The sequence below is a fragment of the Arachis hypogaea genome, chromosome 20, assembly GCF_003086295.3.
Source record: "Arachis hypogaea cultivar Tifrunner chromosome 20, arahy.Tifrunner.gnm2.J5K5, whole genome shotgun sequence".
Classification (NCBI taxonomy): Eukaryota; Viridiplantae; Streptophyta; class Magnoliopsida; order Fabales; family Fabaceae; genus Arachis; species Arachis hypogaea.
Window position 1 is genome coordinate 2640666 of NC_092055.1, and position 6419 is coordinate 2647084.

Genomic DNA, 6419 nt, shown 5'->3' on the forward strand with positions numbered 1-6419 from the left:
TTTGAAAAAGAAGAAGACATGGCAGCCGAATCCAACAACAATGGTGGAGATGCAAGGAAAGTGCTTGGTGACTTTACTACACCAACTTTCGACTTCTATGGAAGAAGCATCTCAATTCCTGCAATTGGAGCAAACAACTTTGAGCTTAAGCCTCAATTAGTTTCTCTAATACAGCAGAATTGCAAGTTTCATGGACTTCCATTAGAAGATCCTCATCAGTTCTTAGCTGAATTCTTGCAAATCTGTGATACTGTTAAGACCATTGGGGTTAATCCCAAGGTCTACAGGCTTATGCTTTTTCCTTTTGCTGTAAGAGACAGGGCTAGGATATGGTTGGACTCACAACCTAAAGAAAGCCTGAACTCTTGGAAAAAGTTGGTCAATGCTTTCTTGGCCAAATTCTTTCCACCTCAAAAGTTGAGCAAGCTTAGAGTGGAAGTCCAAACCTTTAAACAGAAGGTAGGTGAATCCCTCTATGAAGCTTGGGAAAGATACAAGCAATTAATCAGAAGGTATCCTTCTGACATGCTTTCAGAATGGAGCATCTTATGTATATTCTATGATGGTCTATTTGAATTGTCCAAGATGTCATTGGACCACTCTGCTGGTGGATCTCTTCATCTGAAAAAAACGCCTGCAGAAGCCCAGGAACTCATTGAGATGGTTGCAAATAACCAGTACATGTATACTTCTGAAAGAAATCCTGTGAATAATGGGATGAATCAGAAGAAAGGAGTTCTTGAGATTGATACTCTGAAAGCCATATTGGCTCAGAATAAAATATTGACTCAGCAAGTCAATCTGATTTCTCAGAATCTGACTGGATTGCAAGTTGCATCCGGCAGTACTAAAGAAGCTTCCTCTGAAGAAGAAGCTTATGACCCTGAGAATTGTGCAATGGAAGAAGTGAATTACATGGGAGAATCCTATGGAAACACTTACAATCCTTCATGGAGGAATCATCCTAATTTCTCATAGAAGGATCAGCAGAAGCCTAATCAAGGCTTCAATAATAATAATGGTGGGAGAAATAGGTTTGGCAATAGCAAGCCTTTTCTATCATCTTCTCAGCAACAGACAGAGAATTCTAGGCAGAGCCTCTCTAACTTAGCAACCATAGTCTCTGATCTATCTAAGACCACTCTCAGTTTCATGACTGAAACAAGGTCCTCCATCAGGAATTTGGAGGCACAAGTGGGCCAACTGAGTAAAAGTGTTACTGAAATCCCTCCTAGTACTCTCCCAAGCAATACAGAAGAGAATCCAAAGAGAGAGTGCAAGGCCATCAATATACCCAATGTGGCTGAACCTATAGAGGAGGAAGAGGCAGTGATTTCCAGTGAGGAAGACCTTGCTGGATGTCCACTGACCAATAAGGAGTTTCCTATTAAGGAATCAAAGGAATCTGAGGCTCATACAGAGACTATAGAGTTTCCACTGAACTTACTGTTGCCATTCATGAGCTCTGATGAGTATTCTTCCTCTGAAGAGGATGAAGATAGTGTTGAAGAGCAAGTTGTTCAGTATCTAGGAGCAATCATGAAGCTAAATGCCAAGTTATTTAGTAATGAGACTTGGGAGGATGAACCTCCATTGCTCATCAATGAACTGAATGCCTTGGTTCAACTGAAATTACCTCAGAAGAAACCAGATCTCGGAAAGTTCTTAATACCCTGTACCATAGGCACCATGACCTTTGAAAAGGCTCTGTGTGACCTGTGATCAGGAATAAACCTCATGCCACTCTCTATAATGGAAAAACTAGGGATCTTTGAGGTACAAGCTGGAAGAATCTCATTAGAGATGGCAGACAAATCAATGAAACAGGCTTATGGACTTGTAGAGGATGTCTTAGTGAAGGTTGAAGGCTTTTACATCCCTGCTGATTTCATAATCCTACACACTGGGAAGGATGAAGATGAATCCGTCATCCTTGGAAGACCTTTCCTAGCCACAGTAAGAGATGTGATTGATGTAGACAGAGGAGAGTTAGTCCTTCAATTGAATGAGGACTACCTTGTGTTTAAGGCTCAAGGATCTTCTTCTGTAACCATGGAGAGGAAGCATGAAAAGCCTCTCTCAATACAGAGTCAAACAGAGCCCCCACACTCAACTTCTAAGTTTGGTTTTGGGAGGCCACCATTAAGCTCTGAGTCTCTGTGAAGCTCTCTAAGAGCTCACTGTCAAGCTATTGACATTAAAGAAGCGCTTATTGGGAGGCAACCCAATGTTATTTAATTATATTTATTATAGACATTTGTTTTCCATTGTTATTTTATGTTTTCTTTAGGTTGATGATCATGTGAAATCATAAAAACAGCTACAGAATTAAAGCGGAATCAAAAACAGCATAAAAATAGCACATCTTCGAGGACAGGATTACTGGCGTTTAAACGCCAGTAAGGATAGCAGAATGGGTGTTTAACGCCCAGTCTGGCAGCATTCTGGGCGTTAAATGCCAGAATTGGCAGCCAGACTGGCGTTAAACGCCAAAAAAGGGTCTCTGGTGTCTAGCTGGCGTTAAACGCCAGAATTTGCAGACAAACTGGCGTTTAACGCCAGCTAGACACCAGAGATTGGCAGACAAACTGGCGTTTAACGCCAGAAAAGGGTGTCTGGTGGGCGTTAAACGCCAAAAAAGGGCATCAACATGGCGTTTAACGCCAGAAAAGGTAACAGCGTTGGCGTTAAATGCCAAAAATGGCACACAGAGGGCGTTTGAACACCAGAAAGGTACATGGAGCAGAATTCCTTGACACCTCAGGATCTGTGGATCCCACAGGATCTCCACCTACCCCAACTCACTCTCTCTCCTCTTCACACCTCTCACTCTTCCCCATATTCTCTTCACCACTCACATCCATCCATCATAAAACCCCACCCACCTCCCCATTCAAATTCAAAACATTTCCCTCCCAAACCCAACCCCTCATACACGACTTCCCTCTCTCTTATAGCCTATAAATACCCCTCCTTACCACCTTCAATTTCACATATCATAAACGCTTAACCCCGTTGGCCGAATTCACTACTGTCCTCCATCTCCTCCATTTCTTCTTCTTCTACTCCTTTCTTTCCTCTTTTGCTCGAGGACGAGCAAACCTTTTAAGTTTGGTGTGGGAAAAAGCTCTGCTTTTTGTTTTTCCATAACCATTAATGGCACCTAAGGCCGGAGAAACCTCTAGAAAGAAGAAAGGGAAGGCAATTGCTTCCACCTCTGAGTCATGGGAGATGGAGAGATTCATCTCAAAAAGTCCATCAAGACCACTTCTATGAAGTTGTGGCCAAGAAAAAGGTGATCCCTGAGGTCCCCTTCATGCTCAAAAAGAGTGAATATCCGAAGATCCGACGTGAGGTTCGAAGAAGAGGTTGGGAAGCTCTCACCAACCCCATCCAACAAGTCGGAATCTTAATGGTTCAAGAGTTCTATGCTAATGCATGGATCACTAAGAACCATGATAAAAGGTTGGCATTTAACTTGCCATTGATGCAAGGAGATCCTCACCCTTTCACTAGAAGGGTCAACTTTGATCAAAGGTTGGACCAAGTCCTCATGGACATCTGTGTGGAAGGAGCTCAATGGAAGAGAGACTCAAGAGGTAAGCCAGTTCAATTGAGAAGGCCTGACCTCAAACCCGTGGCTAGGATGGTTAGAGTTCATCCAATGCTCTATCATTCCTACTAGCAATCGATCCGAAGTAACTGTGGATCGGGCTATCATGATCCATAGTATCATGATTGGAGAGGAAGTAGAAGTTCATGAGATCATACCTCTAGAACTCTACAAGGTGGCGGACAAGCCATCCACTTTGGCAAGGTTAGCCTTTCCTCATCTCATCTGTAACCTATGCAATTCAGCAGGAATTGTCATAGAGGAAGACATCCTCATTGAAGAGGACAAACCCATCGCTAAAAAGATGATAGAGCAAACAAGAGAGCCCACTCATGGACCTCAACAAGAGCATGAGGAGATTCCTCATCAAGAAATTCCTGAGATGCCTCAAGGGATACATTTCCCTCCATACAACTATTGGGAGCTAATCAACGCTTCTTTAGGAGATTTGAGTTCCAACATGGAGCAACTAAGGATGGAGCACCAAGAGCACTCCATTATCCTCAATGAAATCAGAGAGGACCAAAAGGCCATGAAAGAGGAGCAACAAAGGCAAGGAAGAGATATTGAGAAGCTCAAGCACTCCATAGGATTTTCAAGAGGAAGAACTAGCTGCCGTCACTAAGGTGGACCCGTTCTTTAATTTTCTTGTTCTTATTTTTCTGTTTTTCGGTTTCTATGCTTTATGCTTTGTCTATGTTTTTGTCTTTACTACATGATCATTAGTGTTTAGTGTCTATGTCTTAAAGCTATGAATGTCCTATGAATCCTTCACCTTTCTTAAATGAAAAATGTTTTCTAAAAAAGAAAAAGAAGCACATGAATTTCGAATTCTATCTTGAAACTAGTTTAATTATTTTGATGTGGTTGCAATACTTTTTGTTTTCTAAATGAATGCTTGAATAGTGCATATTTTTTATAGTGAATTTTATGAATGTTAAAATTGTTGGCTCTTGAAAGAATAATGAAAAAAGAGAAATATTATTGATGATCTGAAAAATCATAAAATTGATTCTTGAAGCAAGAAAAAGCAGTGAAAAACACAAAGCTTGCGAAAAAAATGGCGAAAAAATAAAGAAAAAGAAATAAAAAGAAAAAGCAAGAAGAAAAATTCACTAACCCTTTAAACCAAAAAGCAAGGGTAAAAAGGATCCAAGACTTTGAGGATTAATGGATAGGAGGGCCCAAAGGAATAAAATCCTGGCCTAAGCGGCTAAATCAAGCTGTCCCTAACCATGTGCTTGTGGCGTGAAGGTGTCAAGTGAAAAGCTTGAGACTGAGCAGTTAAAGTCGTGGTCCAAAGCAAAAAGAGTGTGCTTAAGAGCTCTGGGCACCTCTAACTGGGGACTCTAGCAAAGCTGAGTCACAATCTGAAAAGGTTCACCCAGTTATGTGTCTGTGGCATTTATGTATCCGGTGGTAATACTGGAAAACAAAATGCTTAGGGTCACGGCCAAGACTCATAAAGTAGCTGTGTTTAATAATCAACATACTGAACTAAGAGAATCAATAACACTATCTGAATTCTGAGTTCCTATGGAAGCCAATCATTATGAACTTCAAAGGATAAAGTGAGATGTCAAAACTATTCGGAAGCAAAAAGCTACTAGTCCCGCTCATCTAATTGAAACTAATCTTCATTGATAGTTTTGAAAATTATTGTATATTCTCTTTTTTTTTATCCTATTTTGTTTTTAGTTGCTTGGGGACAAGCAAAAATTTAAGTTTGGTATTGTGATGAGCGGATAATTTATACCCTTTTTGGCATTATTTTTACATAGTTTTTAGTATGTTTTAGTTACTTTTTACTATATTTTTATTAGTTTTTATGCAAAAATCACATTTCTGGACTTTTCTATGAGTTTGTGTGTTTTTCTATAATTTCAGGTATTTTCTGGCTGAAATTGAGGGACCTGAGCAAAAATCTGATTCAGAGGCTGAGAAAAGACTACAGATGTTGTTGGATTCTGACCCTCCTGCACTCGAAGTATATTTTCTGGAGCTACAGAGACCCAATTGGCACGCTTTTAATTGCGTTGGAAAGTAGACATCTTGGGCTTTCCAAAAATATATAATAGTTCATACTTTGCCCGAGATTTGATGGCTCAAACTGGCGTCCAAACACCAGCCAGAGCCTCTTTTCTGGCGTAAGACGCCAGAACTGGCACCAAAACTGGAGTTAAACGCCTAAACTGGCATCCAAGCTGGCGTTTAACTCTAGAAATGGCCTATGCATGTGTAAAGCTCAATGCTCAGCCCAATCACACACCAAGTGGACCCCGGAAGTGAATTTCTGCACTATCTGCACTTAGTTACTTATTTTCTGTAATCCCTAGTAACTAGTTTAGTATAAATAGCACTTTTTACTATTGTATTCGCACAACTTTATACTTTTATCTTTTGATCATCTTATGTTACATTTGGAGGCTAGCCACACGGCCATGCCTAAACTTTTTTCTCTTATGAATTTTCTACGGTGGAGTTTCTACACCTCATAGATTAAGGTGCGGAACTCTACTGTTCTTCATGAATTAATGCAAGTACTATTTTTTCTCTTTCAATTCACGCTTACTTCTTCTCCAAGATATACTCTCATACTTAATTCAGTTAAGTCAGAATGAAGGGGTGACCCGTGACAATCACCCATTATCTTCGTTACTCGCTTAGCCAAGATCCGCGTGCCTGACAACCACAAGCGGTCTACATGATGTTTAATGTAGTCATTAGACGACAGCTGGAGTATATTCTCTTGGGTCCCTAATCCACGATTTGCATCGTCTTTCCTGACGAAAGAGTGATAAACCAC

At 40.6% G+C, this 6419-nt stretch overlaps 1 non-coding gene across 1 annotated transcript; it reads right to left on the reverse strand.

Moving 5' to 3' along the window:
- Nucleotides 1-423: 423 nt before the first annotated feature.
- Nucleotides 424-531, reverse strand: LOC112787949 (small nucleolar RNA R71). Its single transcript, XR_003195336.1, has one exon. It is a non-coding gene; the product is annotated as a small nucleolar RNA R71 (small nucleolar RNA).
- Nucleotides 532-6419: the final 5888 nt, after the last annotated feature.